The sequence below is a fragment of the Lissotriton vulgaris genome, chromosome 4_1 (genome assembly GCF_964263255.1).
Source record: "Lissotriton vulgaris chromosome 4_1, aLisVul1.2, whole genome shotgun sequence".
Lineage (NCBI taxonomy): Eukaryota > Metazoa > Chordata > Amphibia > Caudata > Salamandridae > Lissotriton > Lissotriton vulgaris.
Genome location: NC_141691.1, coordinates 1,042,066,140 through 1,042,092,091, shown reverse-complemented (window position 1 = coordinate 1,042,092,091; position 25,952 = coordinate 1,042,066,140). Strand labels below are relative to the sequence as shown.

The 25,952-nt window shown below is 43.2% G+C and overlaps 1 protein-coding gene across 1 annotated transcript in view; it reads left to right on the top strand.

Moving 5' to 3' along the window:
• Nucleotides 1-25,952, top strand: part of ADCY2 (adenylate cyclase 2) — a 3,890,318-nt gene that overhangs the window by 1,144,016 nt on the left and 2,720,350 nt on the right. The gene's annotated exons all lie outside the window — the stretch shown is intronic.

The following is a 25,952-nucleotide window of genomic DNA, read 5'->3' as shown; positions in this document are numbered from 1 at the left end:
TTCGTCCACTGAGCCGCCAGACCCGGCATACACACATCTCTCTCTCTCTCGCTCTCTCTCTCTCTGTCTTTCTCTCTCTCCCCCTCTCTTTCTCCCTCTCCCTCCCTCACTCTCCTCCCTCTCTCTCCATCCCTCTGTCTCTCTGTCTCCCTCTGTCTCACTCTCTCTGACTCTCTCACTCCCTCTCTCCATCTCTCCCTCTGTGTCATTCACTCTGACTGTCTCACTCCCTCTCTTCCTCTGTCTCACTCACCCTGACTGTCTCACTCTCTCTCTCTCTGTCTCCCTCTCTCTCTGTTTCCCTCTCCCTCACTCTTTTCCCTCCCCCTCACTCTATTTCTCTCTCCCTCACTCTATTTCCCTCTCTCCCTTTACCCTCTCTCTCCTTCCCTCTGTCTCTCTCTCTCTCCTTCCCTCTCCCTCATTCCCTCGGCCTCCCTCTCTCTCTGTTTCCTTCTCCCTCACTCTATTTCCCTCTCCCTCCTTCCCTCTCCCTCCCCCGCTCTCCCTCCCTCTCTCTCACTCTCCCTCGCTTGCTGTCCATGCCTCCCTCGCTCTCCCTCCCTCGCTTGCTCTCCCTCCCTCGCTCTCCCTCCCTCCCTCGCTCCTCGCTCTCCCTCTCTCCCTCTCCCTTGCTCCCTCTCTCTCGCTCCCTCGCTCTCTCTCGCTCTCCCTCGCTCTCCCTCCCTCTCTTGCTCTCCCTCGCTCTCCCTCCTTCTCTCGCTCTCCCTCCCTCTCTCGCTCTCCCTCCCTCGCTCTTCCTCGCTCTCCCTCGCTCCCTCTCTCGCTCTCCCTCGCTCCCTCACTTGCTCTCCCTCCCTCTCTCGCTCTCCCTCCCTCGTGCTCTAGCGTCCCAAACCCCAGGCACTGCCCGACCCTATGTCGCTACCCCCAGACCCATGGTGCAGACACCAGGACGCTCGGAGAGGCTCGGCATCGTGCCTGGAGGCCTTATTGCTCGTCCACCACCTGTCTTCACTACCGGGCCGTACCTCTGAGCTGGCAGACTATTTGAGAGCCACGGCTGCCCAAAACCGGGCACTGCGTCCCTAAAGCCAGTGAAACTCACGCAGAGGGCAGGGCGCTGCGGGAGCCTCGGCTCTGACTCTAGCGCCTCAAACACCAGGCACTGCCAGACCCTATGTCGCTACCCCAGACCCCTGGTGCGGACATCAGGACGCTCGGAGAGCCTCGGCTCTCTCCCTGGAGCCCTTGCAACCAGACAGGGCTCGTCAACCTGTCTCCACTACCCGGACACCTGAGCTGACGGACTCTCTGAGAGCAACGTCTCTATCTCTGGCGCTGCCAAACACCAGGTGCTGGGTCCCTAAAGCCAGTGAAACTCATGCAGAGAGCAGGGCGCTGCAAGAGCCTCGGCTCTGTCCCTGGAGCACGTAGAGGCGGGCAGCACAGGACACTCCGCAACGCCCCTGGTGTTCCCAGACATTGTTGGACCCGTCACCTCTGCCACTGTGCACCGGTGATGGAGGGCTGGACCTCCTAAGAGCGTCTGCTCTGTCCCTGTGCTCCCAGCACTGGGTAGAGCCGATAATGCTCTAGGCAGTGCCCCTGGAGTTCCCAGCCATTGTTGGACCCCGTCACCGCTGCCGCTGAGCACTGGTGCTGAATGGCTGGACCTCTAAAGAGCGTCTGCTCTGTCTCTGGTGCTCCCAGAACAGGGTAGTGCCGATGAGGCTCTAGGCAGCGCCACTGGTGGTCACAGAGTGCGAAACAACAGGGGTCTCTGTACCTGTGCTGTCAGCATCAGCCTGTGCCACGGACCGCCGCCCCCTGTGCCCCTCGCGGCGGGTACCTCTGTGAGCCATCACCATTTGCTGCCATGACTGGCGGGCACCACTGCCACCCGTTCGCTCAGTGACCCCAGAGAGACTCAAAAACCTGTGCGCGGACACGGAACAGGTGCATCAAATCAATAAGCAAGTCGCTGAGGCGTTCCGGCGCTTGCAAAGTAAACACCAACTATCCAAGCGGACGCAAATAAAAAAGCCTCGCTTCGTTTAGTCCTAAAAACAGTCTTGGAAACGGCGTGTCTCCTATGCTGTTCAGCTTCAAAGTGCTGCTGCCCTCCTGCGAAGAAGCGCAGCGATTTGAGAACATTTCTTTACTGGGCACGCACACACAATCTCCACACACAGCCGCACCCAAGTGCTTCACAGGTTTTTAAACAACCATTGGCATGTTAATGAGGTTTTGTTCACCTCTCAGCGCCCCTGCAGCTCCACTCTGACTATAGTGAGAATCGCCCGGCCTCCACAGAGCAGCAGAGTCTGAGTCGCGCTCTGTTTGCAGACACTCTTAAAAAAAAAAAAAACTTGGGTACGATGTCTGGAAGGTACTATGAGTACCCCTGCCCTGTGTAATGGGAGAGGCAAAAAGTTAAAAAAAAGGCCATATCATCTTCTAATTGGAAAGTCAACTCACATTAACAGAGATAAAGCCCACTCAGGATAAGCAGTAACTTGACATTCATCACAGCGTTTATGTTTTTGCACAGTTTAGGAAATTATTGGAAAGAAGGAAACGATCTGCACGTATCTACACATTCTGATCTACAGCCTTTTTTAAAATGTGACTTGTATTAAACTGATGCTAATATCTTTTTGCAACAAATACTGAACTGCTCTATGGTGCGTTTACATTCCCTTTAGGGATTTTCCCTAAAATTCTTCCTGTGTACGAACATCCGATCGCTTTCATGTGAAAGGGCAAAGTTCTGAGCATTTAAGCGATTTGAGGGAAGGTTGATGGTGTAATGATGTATTATAAGAAATAAAGTACCCAATGCCATACATTATAAAAATATGAAGAGTTCCGTTATCATATAAAGGAACGAGTCAGTGTTCCTCCTTATTATGTATGACAGAGGATCTTAATCCCAAATATATTGCACTTCTACTGTTTCTTGAGTAGGCCTTATTTCAAGTGATTCAAATGTCTTTTGTTTTGGCCTGCAGGAAGCATGAATTAGAAAACATGTATACATCTATGAGTGTGTCTGTTAACACACATTGATGCCCCCACCCCACTCAGAAGTAGTACTTATATCCTTCTGTTTGTGCATGCATGGGGAGGCGGAAGTGTGTGCATCTGACACAAATAACCTAGGACACATCGAGCCTACAAACACATCCTGAATACATCCATCACTCTAATCTGTGCGGTATTGTGCGGTCAATGTTTTATTTTAATTTTATTTTTATTATCTCCACTAGAGTAGATAATCAGTACTCTGTAAACACCAACTGCTAGAATCAGGATGAAAAAATAAGGGCTCGTTTTTTCGTTTTTAGATAGGAAAAATATTATAATTAGCTTCTCTACCATTTATCTTTTTCTCAGCTCTAGCTCTGTGTTCTAGAAAAGTTTCAATAATTGGAATTGAGCACTTGATTTACAATCTCTCACTGACTCGCCTATTACATGACAATCTATTGGTTTTGTAACTAGGCCCATTGTTTGTTGTCTTGTAGCCCCATGGGAAATTAGTATACAGAAGATGCAAGAGAACACACGGTAAAGCAAAATTATTTAAACAACAGATTCGCAAATTATGGGCTAATGCAATATTTATGAGAGCTTGCTATGAACATAAAAAGGAAAACAAATTCATGCAATAAAAACTCCTGTGACAAGAACAGATTGAAATCCAGAACAGCGAATAATGAAGCAGGCAAAACATCAAATAGCTGAATCGTGTGTGTTGTGTGACGATTTTTGTAATATAAACGGCAACCATTACAAATTATTCCAATTGTAAAACCTTCTAAAAATTGACAACTGCTCAACTTATTTGTTGGCAAATATGTTTCGTACTCATACATCGTCATAAAAAGTATACCATTACATATAAAATATTTTATATGCACCCAATTATAAATAGCTACATATGGGGGCATATTATCAAGGGGGTATATCTCTGCTTTTTTGGCTTTAAAAGCCAAGAAAGCGGAGATAACATTATCTCCCTATTACCAAGCTGTCGCTAACACCAGTTAGCGACAGCTAGTAGGAGATAGCGACCATCTTGGGCCCCACTTTGCATGTCAGTGATATTTATCACTAATGACATGCAAAGTGGACGTGCCAAGATGTTAGCGACTGGAAACAGTTGCTTACATCGCTATCTCCTATTACCAACTTATGGAGATATTCGCGCTAAGCGCGAATATCTCCAAAAGCTAACACCTGCCCTGAGCAGTTCTTAGCCATGTTATCCAATGGGAGGTGGATAACATGGCTAAGAGTATTAGCTCGGTAATGCATGAATATCGCTGACTTTTCAGCGATATTCATGCATTACGGCCGATTTTTATCGCATTTGCGATAAACCTTGGTAATACCAAGGTTTATCTGCGATAAAAATCGCCGCAGTGCTGCGGTAAATTTTTGTCTCTAACCAAGCAATAGCGATAATTTTCGCTATTGCTTGGTAATATGCCCCAAGATTCCTTCAGTAAATAAATCAATGCCTCTCTAATTTCTTATGTATAAAAACAGCATTCCATAATAATGTAGAGACTGCTAAGGAGATATCTAAGTATTCCTTAAAAAATTTAGAAAAAGCAAAACGTTCATTGTGCATGGACACTTGTCAAGTACAGTGGACGAATCGTTCTCCTTTGTGAATGACGCAACGGGATGGATAATATTGCATCCAAACCAGGTTAACACAGATCGATGTTGCGCATTATTCACATGATGCAAATAAAATGTAATGCACTTGTTAAATAACAAAATCTTATTAGATAAGATCCTGGGATTTCCGCATTCCTTATTAAATTGTTCCTTCTTCAGCAGCTTCATTGATATAGTTTTAATTTCTACTTTACTCATTCTGCTTAAAGATATAGGATCACTAAAACATTCTGCTGTACACAACCTATTACAAAAAGCCTTAATATAATTAATCCATGGAATTATTTTGGCTAAATTCAAAGATCAACAATAAGTGGTTATCATTCTGTTCAAAAGTGGTTCTGCCTGCATCCAAATCCTGTTCCATAGTAACAACCCAGCTCCTTATGAGAGACATAAGTCGAGACGCTCTGCAAAACTGAAATACAGTTTCTTCGCGAACTCTAACTTTATAAGTTTGGCAAAACCCCAAACCCCGGCCAAAGTGGCATATTTTGCCCAGTAGATAAAGTCTCACTTCTTTCAGCCGGGCATTACCAATTTTGCAGAGAAATTAATCATCGCAGTTACAGATTTCTCAAATTTAAATTTTCTATCCTCCCATACAAATAAGAGACCCAATTAAGAGAATGAAGCTACCTGAACTAAGTTTATTTCCCCCACTTTAAATTGGAATGTTTTGTCAACCCTCGGGCCACATATGATAATAAAGGTCTTAGCAAGATTGACCCTTAAGCCAGGTCAGCCAAGTCATCCACAAAAACATAAATTACAAATTGTAGGCCCCTAGGTGTTCAGACCATAAGTACAGCGGTATCCATACACAGAAGGGCAGGAATTTAGCAATTCAGAATCTGGTCTTCTAACACTACCCAAAGTATTATTGTAGAGAGGAAAAAGAACTGGAGCATGGACACAACCCAACCTCACCACTCTGGCATTCTCAAAGCTTTTAGTACATTCCACATTTATACCATACCTCACCATGAAATTTGCCCCTGAAAACGTTTCTCTGAAGATATTACCTATCAGGATCTTTAAGCCTATCTCGCTCATCATGAGCCATAGTTTACTATGAGTGATGCAGTCAAAAGCGCTCAACAGATTCATGAATGCCACATAGATGGGTCCTTTCTTGAGCAGGGTGTATTTTCCAATAATTAGGCTTAAGTTAAGACATTGTTCTACTGTCCCTACCTCCTTGCCGAAAATATATTTTGCATCCTAAAGTGCTTCATTTTATTTAGCCCTGTTCTCCAGTCTTCAACATGACATGCTACATGCCACATTCAGCAATGAGTTAGGAAGCGAGATCAACCAGTAGCATTTTGGATCAGCCCCATCGACTTTCTTGTAAATAGGCACAATTAAGGAAGTGGATTAACCCTCTTTCTATTTTCACCCCTGTAGGAGGGAGGTGCATCTTTTTAATTGGGAGGAAGTTAGAGAATCTATTTTGGCTCTACCAGCTGAGAAAGCCCCAGGTCCGGATGGAGTTCCTGGTGATCCATACTAATCCCATGTGGATTTCCGGGCCTCTATTATCACTCAAAATTGAAATGTGGCAACTTACAGTGAAATTCCCATATCCTGGAAAAAATCGGTAATTGTTCCAATTTATGAAAAAGGGAGTGGAGTCAATCCAGCTTGCTATAGGCCCATCTCTTTAGTGGACGCAGAAGTAAAAATTGTTGGCCGTGTCCTGCTGAATCGGTTGACAGTGTGGGCAGAGGAGCACAACAAATAATGTCGGATATTCAGTATGGTTTTCGACCAGCATGGGGGATGATTGAAGAAAAAATTGAATCAGTATCTTTTGATTAATAAGTAGACTACAGTTAAGAAAGGTACCATCCAGCTGACCTTCCTGGACCTCAGCTCGGCCTTTGACACAGTTAACAGATCGAAGCTCTGAACTGTGCTGTTGCCCATGGGGGTGGATAATGCACTCGTCACTTTCCTGCATGACTTGCACATGGGCTTAAGATCTCCGTAAGAATTGCCCAATGGGAAGTGAACCCCACACTTTAATTTGGACAGGGGTGTTCATCAAGGCTGCATATTAGCACTTTTGATTTTCATTTTATATATTAACTAGTTACAGTATTTTTTATTGGAACAGTGCAATCATGTCCCCAAGGCTTGTGACAGATTTGTTCCAGTCTTGTTATAGGTGGAAGATACTGTCCTTATAGCGCGTACAGCCAAATGCTTTCAGCACCTGTTAGATCGATTTACCATATTCATGGATAGCTTGAGCATGAAACCACATTTTTCCAAATCATATACCATGGTATTTGGGCTGTTAGAAATGTAAATCTTAAAGCTATTTGATTAACGGCCATCAAATAGGCAGACCCGACACATTTTGCTACCTGGGCATGTTACTAGAGACTAAATTGAACCGTCAATTGCTGTTTAATGCCCATGTACGGTCTCTTAACAGAGTAGTCTATAGTATTGAAGAGCTTTCTAGACAGCTGGGATGTTTCCATATTACATCAATTTTTGACCTTTATACGCCTAAATGTATTCCCACAGGCAGTTTTGGCTGTGAGATTTGGGGATGTAAGTTATGCGATTCAAATGGCTGAAAACAAATTCCTGAGAAGGGGTTTGAGGCTCCCCCAAAATGTTTCTTCTGAGATTGTTTATGCGGAATTGGGTGTAGGTTGTATTTCAGATTAAATGCAAGTCAGCCCGCTGTTACTGTGGTTTTCAGTTTGGCTCAAGAGGGAACTCACTTTTAACAGAAGGATTTTAAAAAACTGTCTGATCCTGTTTCACTGGGTTCATATTCCATGGTTGAACTGCATTAAATGTATCTTGAGTGATCTTGGCAGACCCAATCTCTTCTCTGGCCCAGATATTATCACTAAAGTAGAAATTCAATGGGTCAAACATGCATTTTATTGAAAAGCCCAGGAAAAAAGGGCAGTGAGTGCGATGTCCAAAGGTTCGGTTGCTCATTATTCTTATGTTAACCGCATCGCTGCGACGGCTTTTCCCGCTGTGCGCTGCGATTTGGTAAATACCACGTTACATGACGAGCTCAGCTCGTCATGAGCACACGGTAGGTAAGCCTCATGGCGAGCTGAGCTCGTCATCAGCGCGGAAGGGGTTAAATCTCCAAACCTCATTGATGTATACCTGACAATTGACTTGGCTGTCCAATGGGGACGACTCTTGACTTACTTTCGTCTGAACCTGTTTAACCAGATCCTGGTTGGTTGGCATAAGTCCTCTGAGCCTCCGCTTTGCACTTGTCATTCTGCTACTATATTTGATACCTTGCACATTATTTTTATCTGTCTTAAATTTTCTAGACTGTGTTTTAAGTATTCGTCCTCTTTTACTTTCATTGAATGTTACACAAGTAAGACCTGCTTTATTGTGTGTTCAATATTTATATGCACCTACTGTTTGTTTTTATGAATCATGTGTATTTAGCGGGGTTGTTTCATTCTTATACATGAGATGTTTTAATGGACTACGTGTATTCTTGTTGTTTTATGATTAGTCTAATTCAAATCGAATAAAGTGATTACTGACTGACTGACTGACTAAGTGTTTAAAATGCCTATGCTACAAACAACTTTTAAAACTTTGGTCAGGAGTGGGTCCCAAATCTCTATATTTGTTTTTAGAATGTCAACTGGTACACCGTCTAGCCCAGGCTCCTTACTAATGTCACTGCTGTTAACGGCTGCTATCAGGAGCGACTCTAGGCTCATGGCGGCCCTGGGCAGGGAGCGTAGGTAGGGGCCTCGGAAGAGGGGGTCAGAGCGGGGTGAAGCACGGAGGCCAGTAAAGAGGGGGGGGGGGGCAGGGTGTTTGGAAGTGGAACAGAGCGGGAGGCCGCCAAATCCCTGCCAGGGGCCGCCACGCAAATATTTATCGATCCTCAGAGAATTATTATATTAAGGATATATAGACGTGGTGGCCCCTGGGGTTCGGTGGCCCTGTGCAGGTGCACAGCTTGCACATGCCTAAGGCCGCCCCTGCTGCTATCATTTTCTCCGGTGAGAAAGCAAGGGGGGACTTCCTTCTGTAGTATTCAACCTCATCTGCTCCACTCGCTTATATTCAGGGATTGCATAGATATTACTGAAGTGTGCCACCCAATCATCTGGCGGGATACCAACCTCAATCGTAGAGTCAGTTACATTTTTTAAATAGGAGTTAACAATTATTCCCCAAAAAGCAGCACTATCCTCAAGATTGCTAACAGTAATTAACACTGACCATGCCTCATCTTTTATCGCTTATCTCCTGTCAGCCAGCGCAGCCCTATATGCCCAGCTACAGGCTATCACTTCAGCTTTAATTCTAGCTGGTCTAGTAAGTGCTTCGGGCATGTAGGGACTGATTTATCAACATTAGGAATTGGGATTTCTAAATTGCGGTTCTTGCTGGATTCTTACTGGATCGCAATTTGAAAATCGCAATTCCTAATGTATGACAGTTTTATTTTTGAAATAGTGATCTATAGTGGGTCGCAAATCAACCTACCTAAAGAATATTAATAATGGAGGTCGCAATTTGTGACCCAGTAGGATTAACAGCCATCACACGACACGCCAAATTATGACCACGAACTCGACAAGCAGCCCAAAATGACGAAGAAAGACTGAAAAACTCCACCGGAATCCAGGAGACCCTTTGGAAAACCTGGCTCCCCATAGTATAGTTGCGGGAATGTTGCAGATCCAGCCATACCCGTACTACAATTCCCTAACTGCAAAAAAAAAAACAACCTCATTTAGAATGCTCGTGTCATGATGGAAAACTAGGGAAAGGACTACACTTACTGTATTTCTTCTCATCCTCTTGGTCTTTTTATGCACATGGACTAGAAAGGCACTGAACTATTCATGGCGGGCACGCTGCATGAAGCACAAGCGCACAGACTATTTTAAATGTGTACTAACTTCTCTACAAAAAGAAGATTCAATTAGACTATGGCCCCTTTCTTGTCAGCATCACATTTGTGCTGTCATATTGCGAGTGCAAACACAAAATAGGAACATGAGAGAGTATTACTCAAATGGGAGTTTTCAGGTATCCTTCGATAAGTATTGCCATCACTGACGAGGTAATAGGGGGCATATTATCAAGGGGGTTTATCTCCGCTTTTTAGGCTTTAAAAGCCAAGAAAGCGGAGATAAAATTATCTCCCTATTACCTAGCTGTCGCTAACACCAGTTAGCGACAGCTAGTAGGAGATAGCGACCATCTTGGGCCCCACTTTGCATGTCAGTGATATTTATCACTAATGACATGCAAAGTGGGCGTGCCAAGATGTTAGCGACTGGAAACAGTCGCTAACATCGCTATCTCCTATTACCAACTTTTGGAGATATTCGCGCTAAGCGCGAATATCTCCAAAAGCTAACACCTGCCCTGAGCAGTTCTTAGCCATGTTATCCAATGGGAGGTGGATAGCATGGCTAAGAGCATTAGCTCGGTAATGCATGAATATCGCTGACATTTCAGCGATATTCATGCATTGCAGCCGATTTTTATCGCATTTTTGATAAACCTTGGTAAAACCAAGGTTTATCTGCGATAAAAATCGCCGCAGGTCGGCGCAGAATTTTTGTCTCTAACCAAGCAATAGCGATAATTATTGCTTGGTAATATGCCCCTACGTCCTTTCAACTTAAAAAAAGTGTAGCAAATATGTATGAAAAACACTTGGGGGCTTATTTACAAGCCTCTTGCGCCGCGGGTGCGCCACTTTTAATATAGAAAACTGGAGGTACCGGCGGCGCACAAGGCTTGTAAATAAGCCCCTTGAAGTTGTTTTTAAATATAAGATATAAGAGCATAGACTGATATTTGTCATTGTCATGAGGGTGTTGTGTGCAATCCTAACCCTTCACCTCCACGTTCTTGACGGGACAGAAAATCAAAGCATAAAAAGCTGGCTTCTCCGTTATTACTGTTGTGGGTTTAATGTCAGCTGTATCTTCGACAGTGTATAATATATATTTTCCCGTTCCGTTTGAAATTGGAAGCAAATCAGATTGTTGCGCACGCAAGATGTATGCTTTCCTTTGATTAAACTTTACAGCTTGCTTCCTTTCTTTTATTTTATATGTAGCCCGACTGTTTTAAACTGGCGCTCTTTCCTCTTCTGCTGCATTGCCAGTTATCTGCCCTGGAAAGTTTGTAAATGAATCTGCTTTGCTTATGACCCAAATAAATAAAAAGCAACTGTTAATTCCTTTGTGTTCGGCCATTTACATTTTCATCCTTAGGCATCCTTCCTACCGTTCAAGTGTACTCACGTTTGTCTGGTTTTCACTAATATGTGGCATACAGAAAATACTTAATATCTATCTCAAATATTCACAAGTGTGTAATATATTGTTCAGAGCATGATTTCAGATACAGAGTACCTGCACTACTTTATTTTCGTTTCAAGCATTTTCTCATACCCCTGTAAGTTGACACTCATTGTTTGAAAGCTGCAGACAGGCCAATTGGGATTGCCAGTCGAGCTCTCTCAATATTTTCTACTGATGACGGGACCATATGCCTTCTATATAGGGTGACCAGATTTTAAGAAGTAAAAACTGTGACAGGTCAGAAATAAAAAAAGGGCAATAGCTTTTAGTTTGACTTTTACAGCTGACCTGGCCCCTTTTTTTGCATAGCCTTGTAAATGTGTGTGCGTGTGTGTGTTTGTGTATACATGCTATACTTGCACAAAAATAAATATATATATTTTTTTTTCAAAGAAAAAACACAGGTTTCACGGAAGTGATAGTTCGTTGGACCTTTCACTCCTACAAAACCAGAGAAATTCGGCTGTTATAGTTAGGTGAGCTAACTATAACTCGCTCCCCCGCAAAGCACTACTGATGCCGTCACATATTACAGCACTCATGACATGGTCAATGACATCGCTGATGACATCACTGATGACATTTCAAATGGCATCACTTATGACATCACTGATGACATCATCCACTTAATCTCTGATGCACCTACTCACACCATAATATAACCTTTCATACACCCACTCTAAAATATAGACTACCATTCTCAAAACCATTGACACACCAATACCAGTTAGTACATACCCACTCACTGATTCATAGGTCTACCCACACATTCACTCACCCATACAGTCACTCATACACTAACGGTGGGCGTAGTATACGTAGTGGGGCTACGCGAAGCTACGCAAAGTGGGCGAGAAACTACGCCCACCTACACACTTCGCGTAGCCCCACTACACGCCGCCTGCCCCCCTTCCCTACATACCTAATTTGTGTAAATACTAAAAGAAAAGTAAATAAAAAGCACTGACCTTGTCCGCTGCATCCCGGAGCTCCCTCTTCTCGTTTGCGCCGCCGTCTTGAATACCAATGCGCATGCGCGGCCACCCGCGCTTGCGCATTTCTCTTGGTATCCAAGATGGCGGTGCGAATGAGAAGAGGGAGCCCCGGGACGCAGCGGACAAGGTAAGTGCTTTTTATTTACTTTTCTTTTAGTATTTACACAAATTGGGTATGTAGGGGAGGGTGGGGGGGGCAGGCGGTGGGTGGTGGGCAACTTCGCTACACCCACGGAGTGGGCGTAGTGTTGCCTGCTATGCCTACTTTGCAAAGGGCGAAGTAGGCAACAGTACGCCCACTCCGTGGGCGTAGCGAAGTCCTTCGCCCAGAGTTATCATACAAGCAGTACTCATCAATACAGCCACTGATATTTGCACCCATACACCTATACAGATACTCACAAACCGCCACTCACCCATAAAGTTTCTCACATACCTAGTCAGTCACACAAAGAGTCAATCACAATGCCAATTACTCAGCTATACAATTATACATACACCACCTCACTTATTCATGTAGATACTAACACTTACTTTCTCTCTTATACAATCACTGACACAAGCACACACTCATCTATACAGCCACTCTCACAATCACTCACTCTCACATACAGTCAGTTATATACTCCAACACTCACATATACTTCCTTTCACATATGTATTTACTCACACATATACCACTGAGACATCCATTCACTCACCAACACAGCCACACACACACTCACTCACCCATACAAACCCTCGCCGATGCACTCATGAACCCATACACCCACTATGTCACCCACTCACACATCCATGCAGGTACTTACACACCCCCACCCACCCACACAGACACTCAGGCACCCATACAGGTACTCAGACAACCAATAATTAACCCATATAGACACTCAAGTAGCTACTCACCAATCCATGCAGCAACATACATGAGGTACCAGGAGGGCTTCTTGGCCCCAAAAGTCCCTCAGGAGTAAAGTGGACATCATCCCTAACCTGTAGTGTGACAGGAGGCACATTTGCAGAGCGGAGGAGAAAGGGGGCATGGCCACCAAAGACCTCCTAGCAATACCACAGTGTGGGACTTACTGGAGGTAACAGGAGGGGTAGTTGGCCCCGAAGGACAACCTTTGGGGCCCACTACCCCTCCTATTACATCCAGTAAGTCCTACACAGCAGCATTGGTAAGTTCGCAAAGCAGGCCGCGGCCCCTTTTCCCGCCAGTCTGCAAATTTGGATGGGGATTACACTCCCTTTCGCTTGTGGGGATCCTTAGGGGCCAACTAGCCTACCTGTTACCTCCAGTAAGCCCCAGATAGTAGGATTGCTGAGAGTGGCCACAGGCCATGCCCCCTTTCTTCACTTCTCTGCAAACGCGCCTCCTGGCTCCCTCTTGGTTGGGGAATGAAGTCCCCTTGCCTCCTAAGGGTCCCTAGGGGCCAAAAGCCCTCTCTTTACCTCTAGTAAGCCCCAAATTGCTTGATTGCTGAGAGAGGTGCAAATCCGGGCCCCCTTTTTACACCACTCTGCAAGCGCACCTCCCAGCATACTGCTGCTCGGGAAACAAAGCTCACATCAGTCCTGAAGTCCTCAGGACACAACAGGACCTCATCGCCCCACCTGCAGTGTGCCAAGAGGCGCGTTTGCAGAGTGGTGTAAAAGGGGGCGTGGCCACCTACCACCTCTCAGCAATCCCACTGTGTGGAGCTAACTGGAGGTAGCTTGTGGCCTAGTTGGCCCCAAAGGACCCTCATCAGTAAGGGGGCTTCATAACCCATCCCAGAGCGCACTAGGAGGCGTGCTTTCAGAGTGGTGCAGGGAGGGGGGCCTCTTTGGCAAGTTCATTTTTTCCCCATTTTTTTAGGAAGGGCGCTGTGTGCTTCCCCTTCCTTTAATATTTTGTGGGCCTCGGTGACCCCATCCCCCAGGGCGTGACCCATTTAAAAAATAAATAAATAAACGGGAAGGGTGCCGCGCGGCCCCGTCCCGTGACCGATTTTGGCCCCAGGGACCCCATCCCCCAGGGCATGGCCACTTAATAAATGTGCAATTAAAAGAGGGGGGCCATGTGGCCCTCCTCCATAGGCCATTTCTGGCCCCGGAGACCCCTTCCCCCAGAGCTTTGCCTCTTTTAATGTTTGTATATGTATTGAGTAAGGGGGCCATGTTCCCCCTACCGGGCATCTTCGGCCCCGGGGGCCCCATCCGCAGGGGTATGGCCTTTGTGTTTGGGACTTGCATCTCCCTTTGCCCAAAAGCAATTCTGCTTTGCTTCATGGAAGCGAGTGTTTGCTATGTGATAGCAAACTGCAATGTCCCGTGGGTAGATACCCCTGGACATTGCTGTAGCCAGGCTTGGGGGGTGGCGGTCCCCAGTGCCAAGGAGGGCTCCAGGAGGGGGGCCACCCGGCCTACCTCCCAACATGCTTGAGGCCCCGGGGAGGTGGTAGTCCCCCGTGCAGTGTGGGGAGGGGTAGGTGCCCCCCCACACTTTCTTTTTTTAATTTAAGCCTCGGGTAGGTGATGGTCTCTGGGGCGGGGCGGGCCTGCGAGCCCCACCGCCCACAATCAGAAATGCCCTGGGGAGGTGGTGATCCCCGGAGAAGTGTGGGGAGGGGCGGGAGCCACTCTATGCATTTTTATTTTAATTTAAGCGCTGGGGAGGTGGTGGTCCTTGGGGCTTGAGGGGGGCCCGTGAGGCCCCCACCAACAAATAGAAATGCCTCGGGTGCTGGTGTTCCTGAGGCAGTGTGGGGGGGGCAGGAGCCCTCCCCACTCATTTTACAATTAAGCCCCGGGGAGGTGGTGGTACTAGGGATGTGGGGGGGCCATGTGCCCCCAGACAATAATTAAAAAGCCCCAGAGATGTGGTGGTCCCCAGGGCTGTGGGGGGCCCTGCATCACAATAATATATTGCCCCCAGGACCTGGCCCGCCCAGGGTTTAAAGCAATGAAGTGCAGGAGACAGCAATTTTTTTTTTGTCTGCGGTATTCGCACATCCCACTGAAATATTTTTTTACAATGCTTTTTTGGGCCCTGGGGGTCCCTGTGGGACTTCCTGACCCGGCTTAGGAGGTCAGGGTGTTTCTACCCTGCCTCCTTTTCTTACTTAAAAATCATTTTCTTCCCTTTTTGCTTGTGACTCATTTTTACTGAGTCACAAGATGGCTGCCAACACTTCTTAGTTTGGAGTGTTGGCAGACAATCAGAATGAAGATCGGGAGGGTTCACGGATCCACTGCGGTCACCAGATATATAATCTTTTTTATTTTTGAATTTCTCTGGAACTACTGAACGGATTTACACCATATAAAGCAACGAGGGCACTCTGGACAAATCACCCCAAAACTTTTAAGACAGGAGATGACTACAGCAGGCCATTCGTTTTGAAATTTTTGCCAAGATTCGTCAACCGGCGCCAAAGATATTGGCAAAAGAAAAAACTCTTTTTGAATAGAAATGAGATCCTAACTATAACTACAGACAGACAGACAGACAGACAGACAGATAGATAGATAGATAGATAGATAGATAGATAGATAGATAGATAGATAGATAGATAGATAGATAGATAGATAGATAGATAGATATGACACACATTCACAGACGAGCTGTTGCCTTTCTTCCTGAGGCCTGCAAATGCCCTAGCATGAAGTTAATGGTCAACAGGAGAAGCTGGCAAGACACTTAGAAGTTTCAGGAGGGACGGCTGCAAGTGTGAGTGGAGGATATCTTTAGGAACAGAACTAATGCAAGCAATACAGTCAAGCTGATTATAGTTTAAAACTAAGAGTGCAATATATGATTTAATGCATTAATAAAGAGACAAGTCATTCTGGATTAGCAGAGAGTACTTACCTTGGTCCACGTAACTCTTGGTTGAATCCAGGGTGTAATAACATACATCCATTGTTTAGTCAGAACCCCAGCTCAACTTACATAAGAACATTTGGCAAAGCTAAGACAATTACCATTTGTTCTGGGGACAAATTAGCCCCAATCAAGTCAAAGAAATGATTATGTTTTGCAACCAAGGATGCCAATGTACTATTACAATGAGAGCGCAGAACGTTTGTTAGTTTGTGCCCTTGTTCAAAAGATACTAGTTATGGTTTAGACATTGGTGTTTATTGAGTGCATTACGTCAAAACATCTTGTTTCTAGCAAACAATGTAACATAGCATGACAGAAAGTGTCTCAAATTGTAGAGATTTTTTTTAAAGTTTCCTAAACTGCAAGATATTGGTTGCAACACCAAAGTCACTAGCAAGGAGTCCCTAGTCTTCTCTGATCCCCCTGTCTGAAAACCTTTCTGTTCGGGTCCAGTACTGTTACAAGTAACTGACGATGTATGTAAAGTGCCTGAGTGCCTTATCATCAAGAAATGTTCTTGCCAGAATATCTGGGTAGTGATGTGAAGTTCTCACAATTGATTATAAAATAACCTGGTTCTTGATGAGACATTAATGAAGCTGATGCAACACATGTGAAATGTGTGTGCTTCTGGAAGTGTTGGTAATGAGGCCTACACAGCTTTCTGCACCACCTGCAGTTGGTGAAAGATCTATTCTGGTGAGAATAGAAATACAGCATTATTACAATCCAGCCTCTACTGGATAAGAAAGGTTGCCACCAGAATGTGAAATGTCTTCTTAATAAAATAGAAACAGATCTCATAGGGCCTCATTTACTATATTTTGGCGTGCAGCAGCACAGCAAGACTTCCTGCTGCACTGCCATGCATCAAAATAAAGGGTAGAAATGTGCTGTATCTACAAGATACGGTGCATTTCTATCCTTCTCCGCTGCACTGGCGCGCAAACGCAGCCACCCTTGTTCCATGGTGCATGGGTGCCTGCATTGCAGGGATGACCTTTTTTGTGCAGGAAGGGACACCTTCCTGCACATACACACTCTCTAAAGATGATTTGCTCCTTCTATATGTGCTGCATAATGCAGCACACATAGAAAGATCAAAAAGCAAGGAGAAATAGAAGTGATTCTCCTCGTTGCAAGGCGTAAGATTCTGATGCATTCCCAGGTTTACGACACTTTGTAAATCTGTGAATGTGTCAGGTTCCATGGATGTTGCGTGTGAACACCCACAGCAACACCATGAAATGCCCGTTTCACTAGGCCATGAAAGGGTGACTTTACGTGGCCTTTAAATATGGGCAGGCACACTGCGCTCGTGTAAAAAAGTGATGCACTGGTGGAGCAAAGTGCTTGTAAATGAGGCTCAAAGTCTTTAGCTGCCACAAACAGAGCATGACTATTGTTCCAGCCTGCGCTTGCAATGATAAAGTTGATCTTATTATGAAAATTGGATTCCGAACAGTTTTTGTGGGCACACCACAAGGGACCATAGTTGGAGGCTAGTCAAGAAGCTGCAAAATTCATGGTTCATAGGATGTCAGGAGGAATTCCATTTTAGATTGATTAAAATTCAAAATGATGTTGCCATCCAGCATCTAGTAATTGGTAAGCACTCCCTCCTGAAGGTGTTAGATTGATTATTCTCCCTACTTAGACAAAAGATAAACTGCATTTATTTAGCACACATATAAAAGTGCCGCCCTGCCTGATGGAACATAGTGGGCAGGGGCACATGTAGATATTAAAGAGAAGGAGAGAGAGTACGGATCCTCGCTGAAACCACATCTCATGGTTCTACAGTCAGAACAAAAAGGAGGAAGAACCACAGATGTTTTCTGTTCTTCAGGCTCTTAGTTAGGGACCAAAGGGGTCATAGTTAGGCAAGGGTCAGCCCCACCATGAAGTCACCCAGGAAGAACACTGTTCAGGGGCATGTGATGCGGAAAGACATGGGCACGGCTACACTTTCCAATGGTGGCGGAACCAATAAGACCGAATGGCTTTATCAGTCCAATTAAAAAAATGTAAAACAATGGATCGAAAACTGCAATAGCTTCGCTCTTACGACCTTCATATGTTCACACCCTTTCTCATTTTAAGAGCAACAAAGAATCGCGCCAATGTGGGCAGAGATAAAGGCCTTTCATTTATATTTAAATGTCTTCTATGTGATAGAAGTATCTATGTACTAAAGGAGTGACAAATACAATCAAACGCACCATTGGTTTTTATTTGTAGTGTCATTAATAGCAAAAGGCTCTCTGGTGGTTGTCTAACAGCGCCCTTTAAACTGCCATTCATCCTGGTTCAAGGACCAAATAACACTGAAGTTATCTGATGCACAATTAGCATAACCTCTCTTTGAGATCAGAATGCGACAATGACTTGGTTATTTCAACCGAGGGGCTTGTTAACAGAACACAAGTAGCAGTTTCCTGAACTGGCAGCAGATTCATTAAAATGAAATACTCCTTTTTGTGCTGCTAATTGATCCACAGGGCACTCTTGGGCTGGATGATAGAAATGGAATGGTAGTTTGGGAACCTATACTTCTATTTTTTTTTAAGAAAAATGCCTTTTGTGTACATTTATGCAATTTCACAGATACAAAGAAAAACCAATAAGTAAGCATTGGAAATCCATACCCATCAGATATATCTAGATGTAATCATGGTCTACTATGCACGCGTGATGTTAGGAGAGACATTCAAGCATACATTACAGAGAAGAGCAACCCTTCCTTTCTCAAATGTTAATTATCCATTGAAAAACAGCTTCCATGTGAATGCATCAAATCTTGCATATGCCTTTGAAATATGGGAAGTGTAACCGTTCCTACCACCCTGGAAAAGGGCTTACTGCTGCCCTTGCCCTTTCAAAATCTATGTGGCGATCCTGAAACATATGATCTTGTTCGTGCTCACCAACCTTTTATGACAACTACCCTATGTCCCTGATCAGAGATTAACTACTATGGACAGGGCTACAAACCTGACTAATCTCTCACAAGATTAAATCCAATTTGTCGACATTCATTTCTGATTGCAAAGAGGGAACGTTTTTTTTCTTTTTGTTCATAGTTTGAGGGCCATTCACCGCAAGTGAATAAAACAAGTGGCAATGCCGTGGAAGCTGAGGAATTAATTTATAACTGACCGTTTGTTGTCGGTTTTCATTCAACACGTGAAAAGTTATTTTCCATTTGTCTATCACCAGGAGTCATTTAATCTTACCTGCACAATAAACACAGGGACATCCATAAAAATATTACTGTTTCCTTAGCTGCTCCTGCGCAGCAGGTGATTGACCTCAGAGCTCTTGTGTCGGGTCACCACCCACTCCAAGAGTGCAGGTTCTCGCTTCATATGACTGAGGATCATGCTAAAGTGGTAGGCAAAGTAAATCAGTCAAAACAGGAAACTAGGCTTCAGATCGATGGCGCTATCCAACACACATTTGAATGTAAAATTCGTTCAAATGTAGGTAGACTTGTGGTGGCTTTCATAAAGCTCTGCTTGACAGTGTGGAGACATTGTGACCAAAGTGGACTGCCGACACTGCCTGGGACATGCAGTTCCCTGGCAGTGGCATACCGGTCCAGAGGCATCCATATGCTTGGGGGGACAGCTGTGGTCTCGACAAGCATATTAGGAGTTTCCTCTTCACCTGACCCACCTGTACCTCCCGCCCTGTGGATGCACACGGAGGGGCACAACATGAGCTTCCCTGTGTGAATGCACAGAAGTTCCAGCACAGTATGGAATTATAAGTCCATGCTGTGCTGGAACTATTTTTGACATTTGACTATTTTATAGGTATCGCCAAAGAATTACCCACCAATGTCTAAAAATGTCATTATACAGTCGATGGTTCTCATGCGGGTTTGGCAGTGTGGCGGTGGGATGGTCCTCACCGTACAAAAATGGTTGGGAGAACTCGGTATAAAGCACAAAATAGGCCCCTGGGTCTCAGTATAGAAGAAAGAGTGCTGGGGTGTCCCTTTTACAGGATGGTTTTCCTCTTCCATCCATAGGTAGCATGCTTCATCATAGGGTAAACTCCTCGCATTGCAAACCTAGTTGCAATGCGGGCTACAACCCCCTTTCTGAGAGGGAAGAGCTCAGGTAGGTTTTAGTTGTAAGAAAAGAAGTATCCTAAAAACTGTAGAAGAGCAGGGTGCGGTGAAGGGAAGAAAAGGAAAGAGTGTATGTGAGCTAAAACTAACTCTAAAGTACGCCAAAAACTTAATTGGGGCATCCAAAGGTTGAGATTTTTAAAAAACCTATGACAGAGGGTTATTCAAACTGTCATAGGACAGTGGGGTTGACATGTTTCAGCCTGATACCCTCCGTAGGGGTGTGAAGGCTTTCTTCAGGACCAACGTGAAAAGAGGGATATGGGGTAAGATTTACCCACACAAGTCAAAACAATAAGTGGTAAATATACAGAACTAAGGGTTGGAGTGGATCACCACTCAAGCTTGAAATCGATTGGTTGGTGTATTACCCATATTTTCAGGTATTCAAAAGGCACTTTAACCTTGACACAAAAACTCAAGGTGGCATCTGAGTCCTGGTAGCTCAGTTGCAGCGGGCGTAGATTTGTCCCTCAGACCTTACTCTCTTCGGTTAGTTGACTCTCGATGTGTAGCAAAGTCAGCTAGTTAGGGCCTAATTGAGGATTAGTAACTAAACACATAATAACTCTGTAAGTAACACTCAATAAACTCATGGTCCAGTCCGTGCTATAACTTTCAAAAGGGATATGACCTTATTTAAAAGATAAGTAAAAAGAAAAGTTAAAATTGTGTTAATGGAAAAAGAGAAAATGCTGTTTATAAGTATCAAGGACCCCCTGAGAATTAGATACAGTAATTCCTAGGTCAGGGAAAACGACACATGAAATATAACAACCTAGGCAATAAATTCTCAACAATTGTGAAGTAAGAGACACGGAAGAGAGAGAAATTACAGTACCAAAAAATCCAATGGCTAGAAATTTATTAATACATTAAAAAATGGTTTCCTATTGCAGTCAATGAAATTACATACATTTAAATACAAATTAAAAAGTGGCATAGATTAGTTCTCGACGCGCGTTTCGGCGACCAGCGCCTTCTTCTGGAGTAGCCATGTACTACCTAAAAGAAATGGTGGTATAAAATATATACTTTTTTTATAAAATTAACAACATTCTAGGTAATCTACAACACAGAATGACATCAAAATTATCTAAAAAATTGTATTATATAAACTTCTCTTTGTGTCTCGAACAGGACTACTACACATGATAAACAAGACAGATTTTCATGATCAGTGAACATTTGGAATCATTGTAAATCATTGCTCATTTACCTATACTAAGTTCATAACTAAGGGAAGCATTGGATAAAAAAGGAAATATGGTGGCCAACATTTATTTCACTCAATAATAAAGGGCACAACCCATATTTATTCTAGGTATTTATAAACACATATGGATAAAAGATCTCGTCTTATTGATGTCAGAGTAGAGTTCTTGTAATATTCTATGTTAAAGACTTGAATGCTGAAAGGTGACGAATGGATTTGTTTTAATATTAAAAAACACAAATTGATATAAGTCATTATGATTGATAGATTCTTGTCAACCTAATACATAAGGTGAAAGATGTAATAAATGCAAAACTTACGATTTTTTAAAAGTAAATCTTGATTCTAAATAATTCCACATGAATTGCTTTGATAATGTGCTCCTGTTAGTCAGGTCGGTAATATTCAGTCTAGATATCAAGTTTTCTGTAAAAAAATCTGCAAGAAAAGGTGAGCCTTATTAACTTCCTTGTCAAGTAATCTTTTCCTTTTTTTTCCCTGTATGCAGTCTATTCTAATTAATTCAAAAGAGGTTGGTTATATGGGGTATTTGCCTTCGTTTTCTCGGTGATTACTGTTATATGGCATTAAATTGGCTATGTAACAGATTTATCTTTCCCAGCAACTTATTGTATGATACAAGCTAACACTTATTTGATAATGAAATCTTATATAAATCCGATGTCTCATAGCAGGTCATATATTAGATATCACTGATTTTAAACTGTGCGTACTGAGTCATGCTAGAGGGACCTATCTGGAATTTATATCGTAAAATGACCAAAAGATATAATAGGTTTGCATAATTACCTTTGTGATAATAGGCAAAATATTTCGGTTTCTAGAAGCGATGACAGTAGTATTTCAGTAAGATAAACGTTACGATCTGCAAGCTGCAAATAAAATAATATAAATGCGGACACTAAACCAATTCAAATTGTGTTTGCTAAGTAAGGGTTCTTTACTCCCAAAGAATATTACCTGGGATTGTAACACAATAAGTTCCGCCTCTTGGTCGCCAAAGTAGATAAGTGATGAACTAGTGAAAGAAACAACGTAGATATTTAAAAGCCGAGACGCGATGCGTATTTAATGCTCGACTAAAGATTAAGAAATCTTCTAAATCAATGTGTTTACTTATTAGTTATCTGTTATTTACCTTTGTTTTGAATTTGATAGCTGGATACCCGCTATCAAATTCAAAACAAAGGTAAATGACAGATAACTAATAAGTAAACACATTGATTTAGAAGATTTCTTAATCTTTAGTCGAGCATTAATAAGTAAACACATTGATTTAGAAGATTTCTTAATCTTTAGTCGAGCATTTAATACGCATCGCGTCTCGGCTTTTAAATATCTACGTTGTTTCTTTCACTAGTTCATCACTTATCTACTTTGGCGACTAGGAGGCGGAACTTATTGTGTTACAATCCCAGGTAATATTCTTTGGGAGTAAAGAATAAGCATGAGCGGATTTTGCGGATTGGCAATCCGCGAATTTTGCGGATTTGCGGATTCGCAATCCGCAAAATCCGCGAATTCCCGCGAATTTGCGGATTTTTTTTTTTTTTGTGTTCGCCCGTGTTTCTGCCAGTTCGCGAGGGTTTTTACAATTTCGCAATTTGCGAACTTACCTGTCGGGTCGCAAGTTTTGCGAACTTGTTGTTTCTACGTGTCCAGCCTGTTTGGGACACTCTTCTTCATCACTGCCACTCTCTGTCACCACTGCCACTCTCTGACTACTCATGCCACCCTCTGGCCCACCCATGCCACCCTCTGTTTCATCACTACACCCTCTGGTTGTCCAGTGTACATTATTTTCGGCAAAGCAAAGCACACCTTCCCTGCCTCAAGTGACCTGAATTAATTTGGGGCTGATTAATGTGTCACAGAATATTTTTTTAGCTGGCACCTGCTTCCTTAGTGCGCCCTGATTAGTGATCTTTTGCACTTGCTAAGTGCTTTCATTGTTGCAAAATTAGTTACAACACCTGCCCTGCCCCAACTGACAATAATGAATTAGGGGCTGATTAATGGATTTTAACTTCCAGCCTGGCTCCTGCTTGTCTCCCTTAGCTGTAATTCAGGACCTTTGTGGCATATGTGTAACTATTCTGAGGTTCAGAGCAGGGTCACATAATAGTTTCAACTGGCAACTGAACTCTGGAGGGGCCCCTCAGGAAGCCCTACAGGAAATGGCTACTAATGATGTGCCTGAACTTTTGAACCTGGTAAGTAGTTACTTTCAGTTTTGCCAAGATCGTATTTCTGCAATTTCGCACTTATTCGCGGGGCGCGAACTCACGCTAACAGTGCGAGCAGCGCGAGCAAAATCCGCTGCTCGCGGATTTGCGGATTTTGCGGGAAATTCGCAAATCTCGCGGATTGCGGATTTCCCGAAAATCCGCAAAATCCGCGAGCGGAACGGATTTTCCGCCCACACCTAGTAAAGAACCCTTACTTAGCAAACACAATTTGAATTGGTTTAGTAACCGCATTTATATTATTTTATTTGCAGCTTGCAGATCGTAACGTTTATCTTACTGAAATACTACTGTCATCGCTTCTAGAAACCGAATTATTTCGCATATTATCACAAAGGTAATTATGCGAACCTATTATATCTTTTGGTCATTTTACGATGTAAATTCCAGATAGGTCCCTCTAGCATGATTCAGTACGGACAGTTTAAAATCAGTGATATCTAATATCTGACCTGCGATGAGACATCGGATTTATATAAGATTTCATTATCAAATAAGTGTTAGCTTGTATCATACAATAAGTTGCTGGGAAAGATACATCCGTTATATAGCCAATTTAATGCCATGTAACAGCAATCACCGAGAAAACGAAGGCAAATACCCCATATAACCAACCTCTTTTTAATGAATTAGAATAGACTGCATACAGGGAAAAAAAAGGAAAAGATTACTTGACAAGGAAGTTAATAAGGCTCACCTTTTCTTGTAGATTTTTTTACAGAAAACTTGATATCTAGACTGAATATTACCGACCTGACTAACATGAGCACATTATCAAAGCAATTCATGTGGAATTATTTAAAATCAAGATTTACTTTTTTTAAATCGTAAGTTTTGCATTTATTACATCTTTCACCTTATGTATTAGGTTGACAAGAATCTATCAATCACAATGACTTGTATCAATTTGTGTTTTTTATTATTAAAACAAATCCATTCGTCACCTTTCGGCATTCAATTCTTTAACATAGAATATTACAAGAACTCTACTCTGACATCAATAGGACGAGATATTTTATCCATATGTGTTTATAAATACCTAGAATAAATATGGGTTGTGCCCTTTATTATTGAGTGAAATACATGTTGGCCACCATATTTCCTTTTTTATCCAATGCTTCCCTTAGTTATGAACTTCCTATAGGTAAATGAGCAATGATTTACAATGATTCCAAATGTTCACTGATAATGAAAATCTGTCTTGTTTATTATGTGTAGTAGTCCTGTTCGGGACACAAAGAGAAGTTTATATAATACAACTTTTTTAGATAATTTTGATGTCATTCTGTGTTGTAGATTACCTAGAAAGTTGGTAATTTTATAAAAATAGTATATATTTTATACCACCATTTCTTTTAGGTAATACGTGGCTACTCCAGAAGAAGGCGCTGGTCGCCAAAACGCGCGTCGAGAACTAATCTATGGCACTTTTTAATTTGTATTGTTCTTTGTTTATTGTATTTTATAGTGTTGATTTAAATGTATGTAATTTCTTTGACTGCAATAGGAAACCATTTTTTAAGGTATTAATACATTTCTAGCCATTGAAATTTTTTGTATTGTAATTTCTCTCTCTTCCGTGTCTCTTACTTCACAATTGTTGAGAATTTATTGCCTAGGTTGTTATATTTCATGTGTCGAAAAGAGAAAATGCTTACATGTTTTGGGAACAGGCTATTACTCCAAACATTTTCTAGGGCGGTTAAGCACTAGATTTGTAAATATTAAGCCTAAAGAATTATTTTTCCAACAGAGGGTGCATGTGAGCTCTTTGTTATCTTAAAGACTCATCAAGTTCACTCCAGTATTTATAAGCAAAGTCACTGCCAATTAGCCAGAGGTGTCATAAAAGACATCTACTGTAGGAAAGCGGCTTCTGTGGGTTGAAATAATGCAGCACAGAACCCCAAAGCCACACATTTTTTTTGTTAAAAATTGAGATAAGTCCTTTTGCCCAAAACAGAAAAAAACATACATGAAACACAAACAAAAAGTGCCCTTTCCTAAGAATTATAGGCCCTTATTATGAGTCTGGTAGTCTTCTGACCGCCCTATTATGTCTTTGGCGATCGGGCCACCCTGGGGCCACTGCAACCATCACAACCGCTAGGCGAACCCTAGTGGTTGTGCAGCGGTCCTAAAATCGCAGTATGCTTGGCAGGTCGGCTTTGGTCCGTACAAGCAGATGAAGAATTTTCTCTCTGCCACGGTTTTCATGGCGGTGAGCCCCAAATGAAAACCATGTTGGAGAGGAAACAAAGGGGGCCCTAAAGGGCACCCTGATGCCTCATGTCATGCGATTGCACACAGGGTGGCTTATGCATGAACCCCGGTACCTACACGACGTGGACTGGAGCAGTCTATGCAGGGCAGGTACTACCTTTGACATTCCCTTCGTGATGTCTATTTCATAGGCACCGGCCTAGGAACACCCAAGAACTGCTCGAAAGACCAGGAGT